Raw genomic sequence first — 22,771 nt, 5'->3', positions numbered from 1 at the left:
GGTTAATGTTATTATTGTTGTTAAGTGCTGTTAAGTAGGTTCTGACTTATAGCAAGCCTATATAGGTGGGGTGGGGAACCTTTTTTCTACTATGTGCCATTTGTATATTTAGAACATCATTTGTGAGCCATCCAAAATTATCAACTTAAAAATTAACCTGGTATATTTGTTAATCATTTAATAAACTCACCCCTAATGTGATGGCTGGAACTGTGGTTGCTTTGGCAGAGGCAGGCCAAATGATTTTGTGTGCCTTGGCCTGCAGGTTTGACATTCCCCACCTCTGCTATATAGGGTTTCCAAGGAGTGGAGCGACTGGTGGGTTTGAACTTCTGATCTTGTGTTTAACAGTTCAGTGCTTATCCTACATTGCCACATCAGGACTGCTCTATAAAGTAATACTTATTTTTTATTTTGTTTTGTTTCAAAGGCTTCGATAAAAAATAGTTCATTACATTTTATATTTTTATATATATATATATACATGTCATAATGATTCATAGCAGAATTTTTTAAATGTATATATTTTAACTTTCTATTCTATGTATGAAGTATGCTGTTTGTTGCTGCTAAATGTCATCAAGTCAGTTCTAAGTCATAGCATTGCTAAGGAACAGCAGGTGGGTTTGACCTTCCAATCTTGTGCTCATCTTACAATGCCACACCAGCATGTTCAGCAACAGCTAATTATATCTCACAAACATCAAACTAGATTAGTTGAGGTCTAATGGGTACTTCAGCCTAACAAATAACACATGATACAGACATGACAAGATTTCCTTAACGGAGGTGGGGGGTGGGGAGGTGGGGAATGCAGGTCTAAGACATGTTAAATTATTTAAGTAACATCTATCTGGAAAGAAATCATTCCAGTAGGCAAGCTGACTGAATTAAATTATAAAGATAATGGTACCCATACTGACTAGGTCTGCCAGCTAAAACTGGAGCTATGCATCATTATTATCTTCAGGTACACTTGTTTCCTCAATAAAGTATCAAACACACACTCATTATGAATTTTGATGAGCTCCACTTAAAATAACCTCTCATATAAAAGTGATAGCCCAGTAGGTTATTAAATTATGCAATTAATACTATCTTTGTTTCATCACCAGCCTGTTCTGTAATATCCCAAAGCTGTAGTGATGCAATGTATAATGCAGAAGCTCTTGTGCTAGGAATTAAAAACAGATGGGCCCATTTGAAGTCAACCATAGCTATGGGAAGGCTAATAATACAAATACCTATTTTCCTTCAACTTTCCTTTGATGCATTTTTGGGTCCAATGATTCCACTTGCCATAAAGCATAGTATTTTCAAAATTACCCTCTAATTCAAACATTTTTGTGGCTATTTCTTCGATGGTAAGCTTCCAAACTATCTTTAACAGTATATTCATATCAAAAATAGAAAATCACACTTGATATGAATGTTCCTAATGAGGATCTGCTGAAGAAGTGTGCCAACTGACCTCACTACAGTGACTGACAACATATTCTATAGCAGGCTCTGTAGCCATTTCCCATGCAATTCCCTGCAGATGCCTATGCAAATAAGGATTCCTTCAGAACTGAGGGACATCTGGGAAATAGAAGATATGAGTTCTTGAAATATCATTCAATGTGAGCAAATATTGTTAATCTGTGTTGCTTTGGAGAATCAAAGTATCACTATGGGTTAGAAATTACTTTGAAACAGATTCAGTTCTAAATGAACAGAACTCACTAGCAATTAGATTAGTCAACAATGGTGAAATAGGGTGTCTGGAATGACTGCAACAGAAGGAAACCCTGTAAAGGATTATACATTCTGGCAGTGAAAATGCATAGACAAGGTTTAAAATTTGAAACTATAGGTTAAAAACTTTGTCCTACCTTTCTTGAATTGTGTCACTGTAAACAGTTTTTTAAACCACTAAACTATAATATTCTCACTCCATACATGATTACCAATAGATGCCTCTTTAACTAAAAGAGTATGTTAATGATTCAGACAACATAAAACATTTTGAAAACAGCTTTTCATTCTTGGATTCTCAAATTCTATTTTTATTCTTCAACACCAACCTGCTAAAAAGCTTAAGGAAATTCTTTGTACTAACTGAATTTCAGGAGCTATCTTAAATCAGTCTCCTGTATAACACTGCAACTGATACCTTGCCTCATTTGACAGATGAAGAAAGAGATGTTCACAGAGATTTATACACTTCCACACTATTTCTTCATCCAACAAATGACTGACCCAGATTTCCTTTTCACCATGATGTCTCTTTGCAAAATGATTCTTCTATAGTTAAAAATAGGGGATTGAGGCAATCCTGGTTTTTTTTTGTTGTTGTTGTTTTGTTTTGTTTTTTTTCTTGAAGGAATTCTGTTTATTTCTCTAAAAAAAATGTCTGCACACTAAGGAAGGGGAGTTCATGTTAAATTTTTCAAATTTCAGGATGTATTAATACTAAACTGACAGTAAGGGGGAACACAGTTTTTCTCACTGTCTTCTTATCCATTTTGGGTGTTTTAGAACTCAAGTCCCACTGACACTGAGTGGGCTCTGACTGATGGTGAAGTTACCCTGAATGTGGTTTCTGAAGCTAGAAATCTTTATGGGGGCAGAAAGGTTTTAACTCTAATCATAAATGGTTATAACATTGAAAAGTATTCAGGGAGTAGTGTGGACATGGTGGGATGGCTAGCAACCAGAGGTGTGGTCATTAATTTCAGATCATTAGCTAAAATTAAATTTTTCAGGGATTAGATAATTCAGCTAATTATGACATAAATTATGGATTTGATCAGTGTGATTGAGAATGGCACAAGGAAATCAGAATCATTGTGTAATTATTTGTATTGCTTTTATCTCAAATAAAATTTATTCCTATTTACCAATGACATTGTCCTCTTTCCAAAATTCAAACCCATACTAAAGTAGCTACGTTTTGCAAATGACTTTACTAGTCAAAGCTAACAAAATACACATGTAAAAACTATGCTCTTAGAAATAATGGAGGCAGGCAGTGAGAAATTTGAACTGGGCATAAGCAAGATTAAAATATTCATTTAAAGGAAAATGAAGGTTTGCATTAAGGTATTGGCAATCATAGATATATTTCAGAGAGATAAACTATGTGAATCAGTATGATATAGGATGTTGTTGTTGTTAAGTACTGTGGAGTCGGTTCCGACTCATAGCGACCCTGCACAGTGTTTCCGAGGCTATAAATCTTTACAGGAGCTGAATGTCTCATCCTTCTCCCAGGAAATGGCTGGTAGTTTCTAATTGCCGACCTTGAGGTTAGCAGCCTGATTTGTAACCACTACGCTACCAGAGCTCCTTATTATATAGGATAGGTAAAAGAAAAGGTTGGTATGTTGTTGGTTTAAGGTTTTTATTTGTCTTTTAGATGGAGAATGAATATCAAATGCATGGACTCTGAGGGCAGAGGTGATAACATAAAAATTTGGATATGATATAGTTGAGATACATATGAGTTCCACATAGAAATGCTGTGTATGTGTGCTATGTGTGTGTTACGAATTAAAAAGACAGTCTTGACTGGAAATAGATAATTCTTATTTGTAAAGAGTTTAACCTTGCATCAAATAATTTAAATAAACAAATAACTTTTTTTTTTCAAATACACTTTATTTTACAGAAATTCAACATTATAAACAGCAGGCACCTCCCACCTGACCACCCGCCCCACTGGGTGCAGACCCTGCTCTGCAACGTGAGCAGTGATGCCACCTTACTGCTTGGGAGTGAGATTCAGAGCTATGGCGATATGCCTACACCAGTTCCTTCTTACCCCACACGCACATGTGTCTGCCCGCTGCCGCATACCATCAGAGTCTGTCTGGGCCTTGCCTGGGGCCTGGACCAGTTACTATGGACCCAGCCCAGGTCTCCAATTCCTTCATGTCATCATCTTCCTCTTCCTACTTCTTGGTTGGTTTTGATGGCAGGGCTACAGGAACATTCAGTAGAGGGACTGTTTCGAGTCCACTGATTTCCAGAAAATGCTTGTCTAGTTCCTCTTGTTCTAGTTCTTTTCATTCTACCATGAGCTCATCCTCATCAAACTCTTCTCCAAACCCTACAGGTTTTGAAATAGCTATTGAGATTTCCTCTGCAAGCTCCTGCTGGTCAGCAATGTCCTGCATTAATTCATCCACTTTATCGATGTCCATGTTGCCTTGAGCAGCCTTCATGGCCTTAGCGGTGTAACCCATGTTCTTGAGCACCTCGGTATTGGTATTAGCATTCTCCAGGGCTTCCCACTGGAACTTGATAGTTGATAGCGTGCCATCAATCTGTGCCATTTGATTCTCAAACCTCTTCTTGCGTTTGAGTGCCTAGAGGGCCATGTGCTTGTTTTTGGCGCCGTGCTTCTTGGCAGCGGTCAGCTCTTGCTGGATCTTCTTCTCCAGGAACTCTTGCTTCTTGCTTAGCATCTCCTCTGTGTTGCGCAGCCGCTGGATGGCCTCATGGGGGGTCGGGCCACCCTTGCCAGCTTTACATGATGTCTATCTCTAGGTGTTGATGTCTCCTGACAGCAAGTCCAAATATTGAGAGAGAAGTCAGGCCATCCTTGTTTCTAATGAACATTCTGACTGCACTTCTTCTGAGACAGTTTAGCTGGTTCTTACAATATCCATGTACTTTATGCACAAGCTACCCAATTCAAAATGAGAAGTAAACATACCAAAGGAAAAGAAACAAATGTGACCAACAAACATATGAAAAAAACATTTGATATATTTTGGCACCAAATAATATTAAATTGATTGGGGGGGGCAGGGAGGGGATGACAGTATCAGAATAGGTAAATATTGAAGATGCCAGTACCCGGTGTTTCTGGTATATTATTGGTCAGAGTATAACTTGGTGTAACTGCTTTGGCTGAGTATTTACCTTGTTGTTGTTGTAGTTGTTGTTAAGTGCTGTTGAGTCAGTTTTTACTCATAGCAACCCTGTATGGGGTTTCTGATGAGAGACTGGTGAATCTGAACTGCCAACCTTGCAGTTCAAGCTGTCCTTGACATTGTGTGCTTATCCTATAGGGCCATACCAGGATTCCTTCAACTTAACTTACACCAAGAAAATATTTATACAACTGCTTATTGCAACAGTTCATAACAGTGGAAACTTAGTACTATACTGAAGATAAAATTAAAAATAAACTGTAGTGTATTTATACAATGAAATATTAGCTAACATTTTTTAAAAAAGAAGGAACAGTTATAGTACTATGCCAAAACATGAATGAATAGTAACAATATAATTCTGAGTGTAAATTAAGTTTAACTTTGTTATCGATAGAATTTTATTGCCCAAAAAGACATGTTGAAGTCTTAATACTTATACCTATGAATAGCTTGTATGAGGAAATACAATCTTACTTTGTAAAATATTATCAGGTAAATCACACTAGAGTAAGGTGAGTCCTAGTCCCAATCCATTATCAGTAGCCTCTTACAATAAAGACGAACAGACACAAAAACAGTATCATAAACAGAGGGGAGAAATCTTGTGGTGATCCATCTGTAAGCCAAGGGACACCAAGAAATGTGCCTGCCCACCAAAAGCTGAATTCTGGTCTCCATAACAGTGTGAAAATAAATTCCTGTTCATCAAAATCACCCACTTTGTGTAGTTTGTTATAATGTCCTAGGAAACTTAGGTAAACTTCATACCCTTTTTACAATAGGTAAAAATAGATAAACATTAATAAAGTTAAGAACATATTTTAGAAAGAGATGTATAGACATGTAAGTATATATAAAAAGGAAAACTAGAACATGATTAACACAGGAGTTATGTAGGCATTGATGATGGGAGTAGGTAGGGTTATGTTTATGGTGGGATCATATGGTTATGTGTTTATTTTCAATGTTCTATTCTTGGTTTGTTGTTGTTGTTGTTAAGTGCCGTCGAGTCGGTTCCGACCCATAGCGACCCTGTACAGGGTTTCCGAGCTCTGGTAGCGTAGTGGTTACGAATCGGGCTGCGAACCTTAAGGTCAGCGGTTCGAAACTACCAGCCGCTCCGCGGGAGAAAGATGAGGCTTTCTACTCCCGTAAAGATTTACACCCTCAGAAACCCTGTATAGGGTCGCTATGGGTCGGACCCGACTCGATGGCACTTAACAACAACAACAACATTCTTGGTTTAGGGCTTTTGACTCATGGGTATTTCCTGCATTATTAAGAATAGTAGATCAATGAAATTTATTTGAACATTGATCAGTAATTACTATGTATTATGATTATTTTCAATTGCCTTTTATGCATGTGAAAGCTGTACAACGACTATGGATGAACAAAGAAGACTTTTATCTATTTGAATAATAATGTTGGTGAAAATATACATTGACTGCCAGAGGAATGAAGAAATCTGTCTTGGAGTGAGTACAGTCAGAATGACATAGCAAAACTTCATCTCATCAGGATATGGACATTAAGATTGGTAAAGTAGTGAGTCAATGAAAGAGAGGAAGATCCTCAATAAAATGGACTGACGCAGTGGCTGTACCAATTGAGTCAAGCATAGGCAGTTAGAATGTACTCAAGGTTACTTAGCAGCAATAATAAATAAGAAGATAGTAAGAAACACTAAGAGAGAAAAATAATAATAAAGATCAATCAGAATTTATGGTTAAAAAACTATTATATACATTTAAAATAAATAAATAAAAAATAACAATGAAGACTAAATATGTCCCTCTGTTGTAGGTTTACTCCCTGAATACACATTACGTACTCCACATGTTTAGAACAGACATTTTTAACTATCAATTTATCATTGTAGATAAATATATATGCATATGCTTATTATGACATACAGAAGTTATAAAATTCATGTAGAGTTAAATATATACATTATACATTATTTTTATGGGAGCAATTATTGCTGGACCAAAAAATACCACAATTTATAGTTTACAGTATTTTCATATTGTGATCTAAAACCATTTCACAAATTTATATTGCCAGCAACAGATGAGACTATTAGTGACATGATAAAATCATACACCAGTTATATGTGACATATTTCCTCATTTATTTGCATTTATTTAACAGTTTTTGCTTTTGGAAAAAAACATCATCTTGATGTCATACTTCTTGTAGGTTTTCCCCATATTAATTATCTTTTGACAATAGTTTGTTGTTTTGTTACTTGATTTCTAAAATTCTTTATATATTTAGATAATTTACTCTTTATCCACTATATATATTCTCATTTTCCCAAGTTTGTTGCTGCTTAAAGTTTATATTATTTTTGTGCTTAAGTTTATATCTAGTAAAATGTAGTTAAAACATCCTTAAAATTCTGAATGCTTTTCAAATACTTGGTATCTTCTTGGATATTTTAACATATCTAAAAAGAATCTCTCTGTTCCTATTTTAATATTTTAAATTCCATGTTTTTTCTTCTAAGAATGCTCCTGCCTAGTTTTGGCATTAAAATATTAGATCTATTTGGAATTCATTCTGATACAAATAATGGAGCAAAGAGCCAGTTTTATTCATCCACAAATATACAGTATCATTTTCATACCTATTGAATTTTCATAAATATGTGTCTTTGATTCTCTTTATGGTATTTCAATTATTCATCATTACTATATTTATACATTCTTAGTTTCAAACTAGTTTAATTGTTTCAACATTGTTTAAATATTTCTAAGAATTTTATTCTTCCTTGCTCTAATTTATAAAATTCTCCTGGGTATTTTCACTCACATTTCAAAATAAATTCTTATATATTCTTCCCCACAGAAAAATTTTTGAATTATTTTATTAAAAATAGTTCAGAAGGAATTGTTTTTCTGATAGAGATGTAATGTACTTTACAAATATGTTTTCTAAATATCAGAATACTCTCTATAGTAAGTCTTTATATGAAAGGAAAAGTAATATGAGTAATTAGTCATTTAAATTTGCTTTTGTGTTTTAGATGAATTGTTTCTGCTTTAGAGATCCAAAATATTTTTACCTATATACATGTCTCACTTTTTTTGTTGATTTATTAATTGTAATGGGAAGTCTTAGACATTGTTTGTTAATTTTGATGTAGAAAAACAATATTTTATATTGTCTATTTTTAAAAAATCTGTAAATGTGCTGAATTGTCTAAGTTTGTAAAGAAATCCATCATGAATATAGTTAATTTCTGCTTCTATTTTATATAATTGTTTTCTTTTTATATAATGTTTTCTTCCTTTTATATAATTATGTTTTCCAATTTTTGAGACAACAATAAAAGTTAAATAATAATGTTGTTGTTGTGAAGTGTCATCGAGTTGGTTACGACCCACCGGGACCCTATATAGGGTTTCTGAGGAGCAGCTGGTGAGCTTGTACCGCTGATCTTGCAGTTCAAATGGCTTTGCAGTCTCTGGCACATTAACTCACAGCGCCACACCAGGAAATGGTGATAGATTAATTCATTTTAAATATGGCACTGGTTTTATTTTATAAATTTTCCTCTATCAATAAAAGTAAGTCCACTTAATTTCCTTTCAATTTTTTTCAAAATGTATAGAGCATGTTGTTTTTATCCAACATTTGAAAGGATAAATTATAATAATGAATTTTCTAGAACAAAGGCCAGATGCCTTTTTTTTTTTTGCTTTGTAATATAAATTTGTATATTTCTAGGTTACTGTTTCTCAGTATTTAATTCAGACTTTCTGCTTTGATATTGAGTTATAGTTTTCTTCTTGTTGCTATTTTGTCATGTTTGAATAACAGTCGGGGTGGCATAAAAAATAAATTTGTGAAACTTATCATCTCTTGCTGTATGTTCCGGGACATCTTAAATCATACCAGAAATTTTTTTTTTTTTTTCCTGAAAGGATCAGTCATTGTAATAATTCACTAAAAAAAAAACAACCCACAAAGCACCTTTTTGTACTGATACTCTTTGAGAAGTTTCTTTGAAATTTCTCAATATTTTCAGGCATTTGAATTATGAGTATTTTATATTTCTTAAAGCAGAATTTTCCTAGAAAAAAATACATCATTAGATCTTTCAAGTTTCTTTGAATAGAATCAAGAAAATGAAACTTTATGTCTGTTTTAATATTATCTGCATCTATGAATACTACCTTATATTTATGACTTACTTTGGGTATTCTTAGCTCTGACATTTTTTTCTCTAGAATAGGAAAGCTGTGGTTATACATATACTTAGCTTTAAATTTTTGCTTCATTCATTTAACAATTCATTGAACAAACATTGACCACTTACTACTGTGTTTCAGGAGTCTTGGTATAATGCTGTGGATTGTTGTGCTGGACTTCAAGGTTGGTGGTTCAAGTTCACCAGCTGCTCCTTGGAAACCCTATACAGGGGGACAATGAGTCAGAATAGAATCAATGGCACTTAACCACAACAATAACAACTATGTTTCAGTTACTGCCCTAGGTGCTTAGGGTTTATCAATAAACCAAATACTCCAAGGCCTGATTAGTGTAAATTCGATTTTAGTGGAACAAGGAGATGAAAGCAAAAATGTAATACATGAATACATAGTATAAACCATTTGAATAATGAATCCTAGTAGCATAGTGAGTTATGAGTTAGACTGCAAACCACAAGGTCAGCACTTCAAATCTACCAGCCACTCAAAACAGGAGAAAGATGAGGTTTTCTGTTCCTGTAAAGATTTACAGCTTCAGAAACCCTCTAACGGGGTCTTTATGAATCAGAACAGAAGCCATAGCAAACAGCCACCATAACCACCACCATTTGAATATGACAATTGCTGTGAAGGAAAACAAGAAATAGGGCAGAGAAAGAAAGGTGCATATGTACAAGGAGTGTGCATGGAAATTTACATTAATAAGGTGGCAGAGTTGTCATCTTGAGATGTTAGACATTTGAGCAAAGCCTGAGAGAAAATGAAAGAGTTTGTCATGAAACTATCTGGGAAAGACAGAAGGAATAGCTTTTAGTAAGTACTGAGCATAGTGTCAAAGAAATATAGACGATCGAGACGAAGAACCGAAGGTGCTGATGTCAGAGAATTTGTAAGAGAGCAAATCGTGTAAGACATTATAAGTCATTCTCAGGATTTTTTTTCCCCTTAGAGTGAACAGGAGAACCAACGAAAAGATGAAATAGACGAGTAATATAATTTAATCTGCTTCAAAAAGAAAAAGGAAAGAAGGTAGAGCCATGCTCTGAAGGGCTCCATGATGTATTTATAACAGAACAGAGATTCTAATATTTCCTTTTTTTAGAAAGTCCATGTTCGTACTGATTTTTTGAAACCTTGGGAAATTATGTTTATTCTTCTTCTCTGAAAATGTTTCCACTGAAGAATATTTTCAGTTGATTTTGATATTTTGTAACTAATTGTTTAATTATAGCTAGGTTTAAATTCCATACTGGTTCTTTATTGGTGTAGTAGTATTGAATGAGAGCAGATCTAATTGATTCAGTAATTTGCTTTAAAATGTTGTGAGAAGGGGCAAGGCAAATTATCTGGAGCAACCAGAATTTTCATTTCAGGAATGGTATCTCAAACATTTACTAATTCTTGCCTTAAAGGAATATCTCCCCTTGGGTTTTAAGCATTTTTCCCTACCTGTTTATGAAGTACTTTAGCCAGGATCTCTATTTTGTGCTTCAGTGTTCATTAATTTAAGTCTCTGCTCATGTGATTGGTCAAAAGTTAACAAGTCAAAAGTCATTATTTCTCTTTCCCTTTTTGTGTCTCATCAGCAAGTCATTTCTCAAATTGAGATAGTTGGTTAATAGAAAATTAAAATTAATAGCTTCACAATCATTCTCCTGTAACTCATCCCAATTAATTATCTTACTCTTCTCCCTGTTACAAGTCTCAAATCTTGTCATATACAGTAAAGAACTGCTGAGTGGGTCTTCACATTCTTCTCTTTCTTGGTAAGTCAACAACAGCTAACATCTATTCACACAAAGGTTTTTGTAATCATTGAGAAAAGTTTCACAGAAACTTTTATTTGACACAGATGTTTCAGAATATATTTGGTCATTTTTTAATTTTCCTACTTTTATTGGTAAAATGACTTGAATCTTTATGTATTTGCAGTAGGTTTTAGAGAACATGGGACTGCATTTGTAAGGCTGGCCATGAACCATTTTTACACTGGCATTCAATATAATAAATACTTAGCAATCATGAATCTATAGAAACAACAACAAAACGTTTAGGCATTGAAATTTTAGAAATCAACTCATTGCATACTCAAATACTTATGGACTATATGTGTTATTATACCAACAAATACTTATGGACTTTATGTGTTATTATAATGCCTGAAGATTATCAAAAGTAAGTAAAGGTTACATAGTATTCTATCATGGCAAGATTTAAAACTTGAAATTATAATTCCCAAAATACTGACTTTTCTATGCTGTTACACTGTATCCTTCTGTTTATATATTCCATGTTTGATTTTCTTACTACTGAACTAATCCAGATTTCACATTTAACTCACTGTGGTAGGTCATGCAAAAAGACTTGCTATCTTCTTCCAGTCCCATGAATTAATTATATACTAAAAATATCTGATGGTGCTACTGAAGAATTTTCTTCCACAGTATAAAAAGGCTCTCTAATGTTTGTTGTTGTTGTTGTTGTTGTGAAGTGCCATCAAGTTGATTCCAACCCATAGCGATACTGTATAGGGTGTCCAAGGAGCAGCTGGTGAGCTTGAACCGCCAACCTTGCAGTTCAAATGGCATTGCAGTCTGGCGCATTAACCCACAGCGCCACACCAGGACTCCCTCTAATGTTTATCACTTCTCAAATAAATAATTAGAAGGATCAAGAGCAGAATGCAAGTAAACAATGAAAGAATAAAATAGAATTTACTAAGTTCCTAAAATTATTGTTCTACTGAAAGTTGGTACTGGTTATAGTCTGTGGAGTCATGTCTGACTCATAGTTACCCTCTACAGAGTTTTCCGAGGCTGTCAAACTTTACAGGAGCAGAAAGCCTCATTTTTCTCTCCTGGAACAGCAGGTAGTTTCAAACTGCTGACCTTGAGGTTAGCAGCCTGACGCGTACCCACTAAACTACCAGAGCTACTTTATACTGAAAGTCGTGCCTGAAAATCGTTTCTAGTTGTGGCATTGTGTGTACTTGGAATATAATGTAATGCTATGGTATAGTGCAAGGAAATAGTATGATATTGAAAATGAAACTCACTACATTTATTATAGCTATTCATTGATTTATTTCTCAGAATTATATATACAAAGAAAAACAGCTAACATTTATTCAGCACTCAATTTTTCCCTGTCATTATAAAGTATTCTGCACAAATAACTCACTTAATCTTCAAGAAATAGCATAATGTAGGTACTATTGATAAGCATCCTTTTCATATAAATGAACTATAACATAGAGAAGTAAAAGGCTCAAAGTCAAATAGTTGGTAAAAATCAAAAGGGTCATAGACATAATTCCAATCTAGACAATTTAGCTCTTAAGTGATAAAATTTCAGTGATTCATTTTCTTTTGGGATTTTCAAATAGACCATATAATAAGTACAGATTAGATTGAAAGACTGGTTTGGTTGTTATTATATGCCATTGAATCAATTCCAAAATACAGCGACTCTGTGTACAACTGAAGGAGACATTAGTCAACTCTTCACAATCCTTAACACATTGCTAATTTTGAGCTGATTGTTGCAGCTACTGTGTCAATCAATCTTGATGAGGATCTTCCTCTTTTTTACTGACTCTGTACTTGACTATGAATGATATCATTATCAAGGAACTGGTCCCTCTTCGTAACATTTTCAAAGTTCTTGAGACAAAGACTTGCCACTCTACATTCTTTGAACTATACTGCTTCTAAGACAGATTTATTCACTCATTTTGCATTCCATATATATTCAATATTCTTTGCCAATACCATATTTCAAACTTAACAGTTTTTCTGTGTTATTCCTTATTCATTGCCCAGCTTTGCCATGCATATGAGGTGACTGAAAATACTATGGTTTGAGTCTTAGTCTTTGAAGTGCCATCTTTGCTTAACACTGCTAAAAAGGTCTTTAAGGAGCTCTGGTAGCATAGTGGTTTGAGTAGGGCTGCTACCCAAAAGGTCAGCAGTTTTGCAGGAAAAAAGATGAGGCTTTCTGCTGCCATAAAGAATGACAGCCTCAGAAAACCTGTACAGGGTCACTATGACTCATAGTGACCCTATGCATAGCAGAAGGAAATACTGCCTGATTCTGGGCCAACCTCACAATCATTGCTACATTTGAGACCATGAATGCTGCCATGGTGCCAATTCATCCTGTTGGAGGTCTTCCTCTGTTTCTCTGGCCCTCCATTTTACCAAACATGATTTCCTTCTCTAAGGACTAGTCCCTCCTGACAATAGGTCCAAAGTATGGGAAACATTCTCGCTGTACTTCTTCTAACAGAGATTGGTTTGTTTTTGTATGAATCTTATGCATCCGCAGGGATGATGTTCACTCCTCTAAAAACAAAATACATTCTCCAAACCAGGAAACTTCAATGAGTGCCCATCTTTTCAGACTTATGTTGGTTTCACCAGGTGCCTTCTCAGGTCTAGTCAGCATCAGGCTGATAAAGAATCTCTCTTAGTTGGGTCGATCCCTACTAATTGGCCTCGACTGTGGTACTACTCTCAGAAAAGGGACCAAAAGGTTAAATTTTCCCAGGCAAAGATGGTCCACATCTCAAAAAGGCACAGGAATCTGTTTGATATGGTGATCTTGATGCTTACTAAGACACTGGGTTGATATTTTAATTCTTGGAACATCTCTCTTAAGAACCTCAAGTTAATTCTGGTGTCAAGTTTTGACTACTCTTTACTATTTGTCAGGAGATTCAGTAGTACAGTGGTTAAGAGTTGAGCTATTGACAGTGGTTCAAAACCACCAGCAACTCTATGGAAGAAAAAACATATTCTGCTTCGATCAAGATTTACAATCTTGGAAACACTATGGATTTCTATCCTACCTTATAGGTTTACTATGAGCTGAAATCAATGCAAAGGCAGTGAGATTGGGGTTTCTTGTTTGTTTCATTTTGGTTTTTAGCTTAATGCCATATGTAATAAGAAAAATCCATCATGGATACCCTTTCTTTGAAAACTTTGATTACTCCTTTCCCTGCAAATAAACTTAAAATCCTTTCTCAGATTAACAATTCCTAATAAACTATTCTACTAACCTCTCTAAACTCCAATATCAATCTCCATGTGATATATACACTCCAAAAATACTTTCCTCTTATGCTCTTATCTTTTTTAGGTCTGTTCTCAGTTTGGCTGACTTAATTCCTACCGAACAGAACAAATCCATGAAAAGTTAAACAAAAACAAACAAACAAAAAATCTGTTTCTGGTCTCCATGTGCCATCCTCTCGTTTTCTGGTTTTACCTCTTGTCATTTCTCCCTAACATTTCTTATTATCTAGATTCAATAATTATTCATTTTAAATCCAGTATAGTCCACATTATTCTCTTGGCCTATTTTGACACAACCTAATGACCTATTTTGACACAACCTAATCAAAAGTCTACCCAGTATTCTAGATACAATGCAAATAACCTTTCTCATAAAGCTTCACTATTAAAACAGACAACCCTGAAGTTCCCAGAATCCTTATGAGTACTAAAACATATACAGTAACACCTATTTCTTTCAGACTTTTTAGGACTGGAAAAGAAAAAAAAAAACTTGTTTTTTATGATTTACATGTTTACTCAAATTATGTATGGAACCTGATGAGTAGCAGTAGAACACTGTCAAATATAATGACAGAAATGAGCCCCTCAGATCAGAAGACACTCAAAGTATGACTGGGGAAACGCTGCTTCCTCAAAGTAGAATTGACAATGATAACGTGAATGGAGTAAAGCTTTCTGGACCTTCATTTGCTAATGGGGCACAGCTCAAAATGAGGAGAGACAGCTGTAAACATCCACAAATAATCAGAAAATGTAATGTAAAATATATGAATCAAGGAAAATTGGAAGTTGTCAAAAATAAAATGGAATGTACAAAAATCTATATCCTTGTCACGAGTAAGCTGAATTGGACAGATATTGGCCATTTTGAATCTGACAATCATATGATTTACCATACTGGAAACAACAAATTCAACAGGAATGATGTCACATTCTTCATCAAAAAGAGCATTTCAAGACCCATCTTGTAGTACAATGCTGTCTGTGATAGGATAATATCCATACGCCTAAAAGAAGAATAGTTAATGCTACTATTAGTCAAATGTACACAACAACTAATGAAGCCAGTGATGATGGAATTAAAAAATTCTACCAATTTCTTCAGCCTGAAATTGATCATGTATGCAATAAATATTTTCTGATAATTATTGGTGATCGGAATGCAAAATTGGAAACAAAGAGGAAGACTCAGTAGTTGGAAAATATGGCCTTAGTGACAGAAATGATTCTGGATACTTCAAGATAGAATTTTGCAAGACCAATGACTTATTCATTGCAAATATTTTTTTTACAACACCATAAAAAGCAAATATACAGATGAACCTCACCAGATGAAATAAAGACTAGTCAAACTGACTACTTTTGTGGCAAAAATAAAGATGGAAAAGCTCAATATCTTTAGCCAAAACAAGAGAAGTGGAAGTCTGTGGAATGGGCCATCAATTGCTAATATACAAGTTCAGGCTGAGGATGAAAGAAATGAAAACAAATTCACATGATCCAAAATATGATCTTGAACACATCTCACCTGAATTTAGATTCTATTTCAAGAAAATATGTGATGCATTCCACAGAAGAGCTATGGAATGACATTAAGAATATCACACATAAGAAAAGCAAAAAGTCATTAAAAAGACAGGAAAGAAAGAAAAGACAAAAATTGGTGTTAGAAATGACTCTGAAATGCTCTCCAGTGTAGTGATGTTAAAGCAAAATGAAGAAATGATGCAATAAAGGAGCTGAACAAAAAATTTCAAAAGGTGGCTTAAAAAGACAGACAAGTATGATAAAGAAAAGTGCATGGCAAGATTGTGGACTACAATGGACCCTCTACAACAAAGATATGAGAGACCAAATAAAATACACAGGTGAAAATTCTGGTACCCTGAACTTCAGAAGAAAGGTTAGAAAGAAGCAAGAGAGGTAGATTGGTTGGTAAGAGGCTTATCAGACTTAGCTCCACCATCTTGTGAGCAGCTTTGGCAGTGGAGGAAGGCATGGCAGAACAGATTTGCTTTGATGACAAGAAAAGTGTCGCCAGCTCCCATCCTCATCCATCCCAAACACAGACCCTGCTCTCTAAGAGCTCGGAATCATGTGGTTGGTAGTCACACCAGTGTGAGTTGGGGAGCCTGCTGGACTCCTTTGGAGTGTCACATTGGTGTCTGGATTCAGGTGGACTTAATTCCAGACCTAAAAGCCCAAAGAGTCATAAGACCAATATTTAACCTGTCATCCTGCCCCCACCCTCCCTGTGGTCCTAACAGTCACTGAAACCAACACCTTCAAGGATCCAATGAAATATTCTGGATTGAGTGCCCTGAACATAGATAACACAGAAGCCAATAGGAACTCTGTCTAGGGCCAGTAAGTCTCTTGTCACATCTACCTCATGTGTTTCTAGAATTACAGAAGCCTACCAGAGATTTCTCCCCTCTGGATCCCCAAAATGCATTGCTTATTTTTACAAATGTGACAGCCCCACAATGCCCTGGAGACAACAAGTTTAGCTCACAAGAAGAAACAAGAAAGAATGGCTCAAATAAATGAGCAAGATGCAAAGACAGAAAATATTTCTGAGGGAAAAAAATAGTAATGGAAATAGCAAAAAATAAAATCAAAAGAATGATATTTTGGTACATTTAACAAATTGGCAGAAAGATAAGGAAAGTAAGAAACGGAAAAATTAGGATAATTCAGAAAAATGCTAAAAGAACAAACATACAAAATCAATGTAAATATTAAAACAATACAAAACTTACAATTAGAAATCCAGAAGATTAAGTCTAATATTTCCGAAAGGGACAGTACATTTAAAGAGGAAAGAAGAAGATTCAAAGCAATGGAAGAAGCTTGCTTTGAATTTTCAAGATAAATCTTGAAAATAAATCACTTCAAGATAAATCTCTTAATGCAAGTGTGCTAGAAGAACAATCCGAAAAAGAATGAAACAATCCAAAGAAAGCCTAAAATTTATGTGGGGCATCATGAAGAGGAATAACTAACAGGTGATTAGAATCCCAAAACAGAAAGAAATGATAAAAAGCACAGAGAAAATTGTCCAAGAGTTGTTGGAAGAAAACTTCCCTAACATCATCAAAGATGAGAAGAAAAACATACAAATAGCTGAGCGAACCTTAAATACAATAGATGCCAAAAGAAAATCATTAAGACATATAATAACCGAACTTTCCAAATTCATAGACAAGGAAAGAATCTTGCCATCAATATAGTAAACATTGACACAACATACATTCTCAGTTTAATAAACATTAACACAACATAGATAAAAATGAAGAGAAACCTCACAAACAAAATGAACTCAGCACATATAATTATGTGGAACAAAGAATCTAGCAGTGCTACAAAAATAAGCACATGGAAAAAATTGCAACAATAAATTTTTACCTCTTGGTAATTATACTGAATGTAAACAGGATCCTTCAATATTTTGTCTATAAGTGACATATCAAAAAGATGGAGGCAGCCTAAATGCTTATCAACAGGATAGTTAAACAAACTTTGGTACTGTTTGTTGGTATTGCTAAGTGTTGTCAAGTCAGTTCCGACCCATAGTGACGCTGTATAGGGTTTCCAAGGACTATCTGGTGAGTTTGAACTGCCGACATTGCATTCAACCCAACTGTGCAGTCTAGTGCATTAACCCACAGAGTCCCATCAGGACTCCTATACACATAATGGAATGCTACAAAATGTGAAGAATAATGAATCTGTGAAGAACCTCACAAAATAGTTGAACCTGGTTGAACATTGTTGAACATTTAGCCATCACAAAAGGACAAACATTTTATGAGACCAATGTTGCAAAATGTTAAAAAAAAAAAAAGTTTTCTTGATAAACCAAACAATCTATGATGGGTACAGTGGGTGGAGAGAAAATTTTTCTCAGGCAAGAGGGTATACACATGTTAATATGGGTGAAGGTCAGGCAACATGCAACAAGAGGGAGATTCATAGGGGAAAGATGAAGGTAATGTGAGACAGGGTGAAGACAATAGTTAAACTGAATAGAGGTAAATATTAGTAACTGCATATGAAAGGGATTGTGACCATATAATTAAGCAAAGTAGATTTATTAAATGTAAAACTGATCATCTGCTCTGTGAACCTTCATTAAATTCACAATAAAAATGAAAAAAACAAGGTTTTCAATCAAATCTCCAAGAAATCTGAGTTAGATATGAATATTAAACATTATTTCTATTTTTAGAAAAGAAAGAAAAAGATACATAATGTGTGAAGACTTGGAGTTAGAAAACCAAAAAGGATAAACGTGCTCAGCATTTCTCAAGCTGAAGGCACCAACAGAAAAATTCAAGCCTTGACTTGTAATATTGGAGGATTCTATGGACAAATACAGAATGATGCATTAAGCACGAAAGAAGATGGAAGAAATACACAGAGCACTATACTAAAAGTAAACAGTCAATGTCAAACCATGCTCAGGTATATCCGTTGTGAGGATGGAGCAGGACTGGGCAGTACTTTATTCTGTTGTGCATAGTGTTGTAATGACTTAGAACATATATGGGTAAATCTTGTTTTTTGTTTCTTTAAGTTGTGTTTATTTTGTTGTTGTTTGGACTACATGTGGTACAGTGAAATATGTAATATGTCTATTCTAGGCTTAGTCTTTGAAACTCCCTCGAAAAATCTCTTCCTGATGGTCTGGGTAAGATAGGATGGGAGAAGATACTGATAAGATTATATGATTCAGCTGTAGCTATTAATTGAGTTAATTGTATTTATAAAAACATGAAACTCTAGCACAGGTAAAAATGAGCCATCCTAGAAGCAGAAATGGAGGTATATCATTACCATTAAAGAAGAAAGAGCCAGGAGTAGCATACGCCCTTTGGATCCTGAGATCCCTGTACACTGAACCTCCTCAACCCAGGAACAGAAAGCTGTGACATTGGAGAAGAAGTGGAGGAACAGCAATAGAAACAAAAACAAGAATACCAGACAGAGTGCTGAGCTTCCCAGCCCACAGAACAAATCAAGTCAATTGACTTTGGACAGAAGACTTGCTTAAATAGTGGGGTGACAAGAGCAACTTAATTGGGGAGTTAGGTTTAGTGACTTACAGAGCTAGAGCTGAGTCTTATGGTAGAATGGTGTGTCCTTGTGGGCATTTATCAATAGCCCCAAAAGAACTTTGTAAAATTGGCCAGGCAGAGAGTATTTCCTGAGGGTATGGCTAAGGAGAGTCTGTTCTGACTGGAAGAATTGTGCCCTGAACATTTCTGACCCTTAACTATACCCAGTTAACTTCCTAATAAATCCCATACATGTGAGTATATATCTGAGTTCTGTGTTGCCATTGTAATGAATTATTGAGCCCAGATGGGAGAGTCATGGGAGGAATGGTGCCATGTTTTTTGCACTATATACTGAAAACCATAAACCAACACAACAACTTTTACAAGTACCATGTAGTGATATTGATCATATGTTTTTAGTTGTGAAACCAATATCACCTTTTTTTTTCTGAGTTGTTCCTCCTGATGTGACACTGTAGGACATGTATGTAGTTGTAGGCACCAAGGTCAGAAGTTCAAACTCACCAGCTGCATACAGGATCACTTTGCGTTGGAACCCACTTGAGGGCACTTCACAACAACAAATATAAGCTCACTGCTCCCTGTGGTTGCTATTTCTAGCTGCTCTTGTCAATTTGATACTATATAAATAGTTCTTAAAAATAGCATAATGCTCAAGGTATTCACCATTTTACTGGTTAAACTAAACTTTTAATTGTTTTACGATTACTTCAGGGATACTGTTAGCTAAAAGTTTCAAGTTTACCTTAGGGTCATAGTTTCAGAAGTTCTTCAACTCCCCCACTCCCAGGTCTCCGGATTGTATAGAGCCCACAATAATTTAAAATTCTGTTCTTCATTTTCCTGTTTTTGATCAGAGTCTTCAATGAAATATTTGATCAAAATAATACATAATGATAGTCCAGCACTATCCAATTCTTTTAAAGAAACAGTTGTTCATGGAGGCAGCTAGTCCCATTTTCATATGACTACTCTTTTATATCCTACTTTTATTTATGAGTCCCTTTTTTTCCTGTTGTTCCAGGTGACTGGAAATCAATTGTGCCTTGAGTGGCTGCTTTCAATTTTTCTAAAACCTCAAGCACTATGCAATAAGTAGGAGGTATGCCAGAAGCACGAAACATGTTATCAGACCAAGTAGATAGACTGTCTCATGAAACTTTGACCCTAAACCAAGGAACCAAATCCCATGAGGTGTTTGGTTGTACAGAAGTAACCTCAGCAGCTACTCTCTCTCTTTTTTTTTTTTTTTTGCATTGCTTAAAACATATCACACAACTTTTGTCAATTCAGTGTTTTACAGATGGACAGTTATTAAAAGCAATTACAGCAACTAGTTTAACAAAACCCTTAATCAATGTGATCTTCCCCATAACCCTAATTGCTGCCAAAAGTAAAATTTACTTTTTAATAAAAGTATCTAACATTAACTGTTACCTTCATTTTGCTTGTTTTTTATGAAATTATTGAAACTAATGTCTAAGACCATTTATTCTTGTTAGTTATCATTGAGTTGGTTACAACTCATAGTGATCCTGTATACAACAGACTGAAACACTGTCCTATTCTGCACCATTCTTATAATTGTTACACTTGAACCCATTGCTGCTGTCATGTGTCAATGCATTTTGTTGTGGATCTTCCTCATTTTTGAAGACTCTTCACTTAACCAAACATATCCTTTTTCAGGAGCTGGTTCCTCCTGATAACATGTCTAAAGTATAAGAGATGTCCCTCATCCCGGATTCTAAGTAACATTTGATTGTATTTCTTTCAACACAGATTTGTCAGTTCTGATTGACCATAGCATTATCAAAAAACACTTGCTATCCTTTCACTTTTACAAGTATTTTCAAAGCCTTTATATAGTAGCCACATTTTTGCTGTTAGCTTGTTTTGTTTGTAACCTGGCTAGATTATTTCAGCTAAATCTAATTCCCTGGTATTCTGCAGCTTCTGATAGCACTCTTTAATGGATATGTGCAGAGTCGACCTGAATCACACCCTCCCAGGCATGATAGTAATTTTAGTTAAACTTGTCCTTTTGTTCCCCAGGCCAGGTAAGCTTCTAGCTAGTTTTATTTTAGTATCATACTCTGCAATCATTAACTGCTAGCAGATTTCACCATTGTTTATTGTTGTTGTCATGCCATCTTGGAACATAAATTGCTCCATTATCTGATCTACTAAATTAGGATCCTTTTGCCTGGATTTTTTTGTTTGTTTGTTTTTTTTGAGGCTATCTCTGACTCAAGCAGGGCTTTTTAGTTTTATTGTTCCTTATTGTTGTTGTTGTTGTTGTTGTTGTTAGGTCCCATCGAGTCAGTACCGACTGATAGCGACCTTATGGATAAGAGTGAGACCAAAAGGACCAAAAACAGAGACCAAAAGGACCAGAGACAGAAACCACCAATCAAAAGCAAAAATAAAATTGTGATTGTCCACTGGCTTTTGCTATGCAAGCAGGGATAAAGGATCCCACCCAGGTAAACATTGGGGCTGGGTCCCAGATACAGATGTCATAAAAAGCAACCTCTGGGGTTCCTCTCTGTGCTGTTGGAAAACTGTAGTACAATGCTGGACCCTTTTAGGGGTGTGCTATCACCCCCAGAAGGCATCTGGGCTGGGCAGTGAGGGCACGATTGGAGTGAAGAGGAAAGATAGGTGAAAAGTGAAAGATGAAAAATTGGTCTTTGGTCCTTTTGGTCTCACTCTTTTCCCAGGGGTTGGAGCTTTCTACCCCTAACTTAACCAAGAAGAAACAGCAACTGTGCTCATATTGCCAAGCTACAAGCATACCCTGTAATACCCCACCATCTGAACAAGACCCAAAACCAGCTTCTAGGAATTTCACATGAAAAGGGAAGCCTATTTTTAGATCATATCCACCAGGAGACACTTAGTAAGCTTAACAACAAAGAAACATACATCCAATTAAGCTTTTAAAACTCACATATCTGCCGAAAATGTCCAAGAAAACACAATTAAAGATCTCAACATATGTTGAAAAACATAAAAAAAGTAACTGAGACAAATAAGCTGGAAGAAGACACAGACTTTCCAGGAGAAGAGCAGGCTCTGGATCTGTCTGAGAAAGAATTAAGAAGAATGATATGGAAACAAATTCAAATGCTCCGAAAAGGGGTGGAGGAAAATAAAGAAGAAGTCAAGAAAGTGCTATAGGAGCAATCAAGCAAGATATATATGGCACTGAAAATGATCCAAAACCTGTGAAAAGGAGTCCAGATGATTAATAATAATATATCAGAAATGGACAATGCACTGAAAGGGCAAAGGGGTAGTACTGAAGAGATGGAAGCCAGAACCAGAACTGGAAGACAAATCTCTCAATACTGCTAAGATAGAAGAGTAAGCAGAAAAAAGGATTAAAATATCTGAAAAGAGTCTAAGATTCATGCTGGATAACATAAAGAAGAATAACTTAAGAATTATTGGCATTC

At 35.3% G+C, this 22,771-nt stretch overlaps 1 pseudogene; it reads right to left on the bottom strand.

Annotated features, from left to right (window-relative positions):
• Positions 1-3,842: 3,842 nt before the first annotated feature.
• Positions 3,843-22,771, bottom strand: part of LOC102828915 — a 125,925-nt pseudogene continuing 106,996 nt past the window's right edge.

This window comes from Chrysochloris asiatica, unplaced genomic scaffold (assembly GCF_000296735.1).
Source record: "Chrysochloris asiatica unplaced genomic scaffold, ChrAsi1.0 scaffold00043, whole genome shotgun sequence".
NCBI classification, from domain to species: Eukaryota; Metazoa; Chordata; class Mammalia; order Afrosoricida; family Chrysochloridae; genus Chrysochloris; species Chrysochloris asiatica.
Note: the sequence above shows the minus strand (reverse complement) of the source record. Positions and strands in the feature narration are given on the sequence as shown.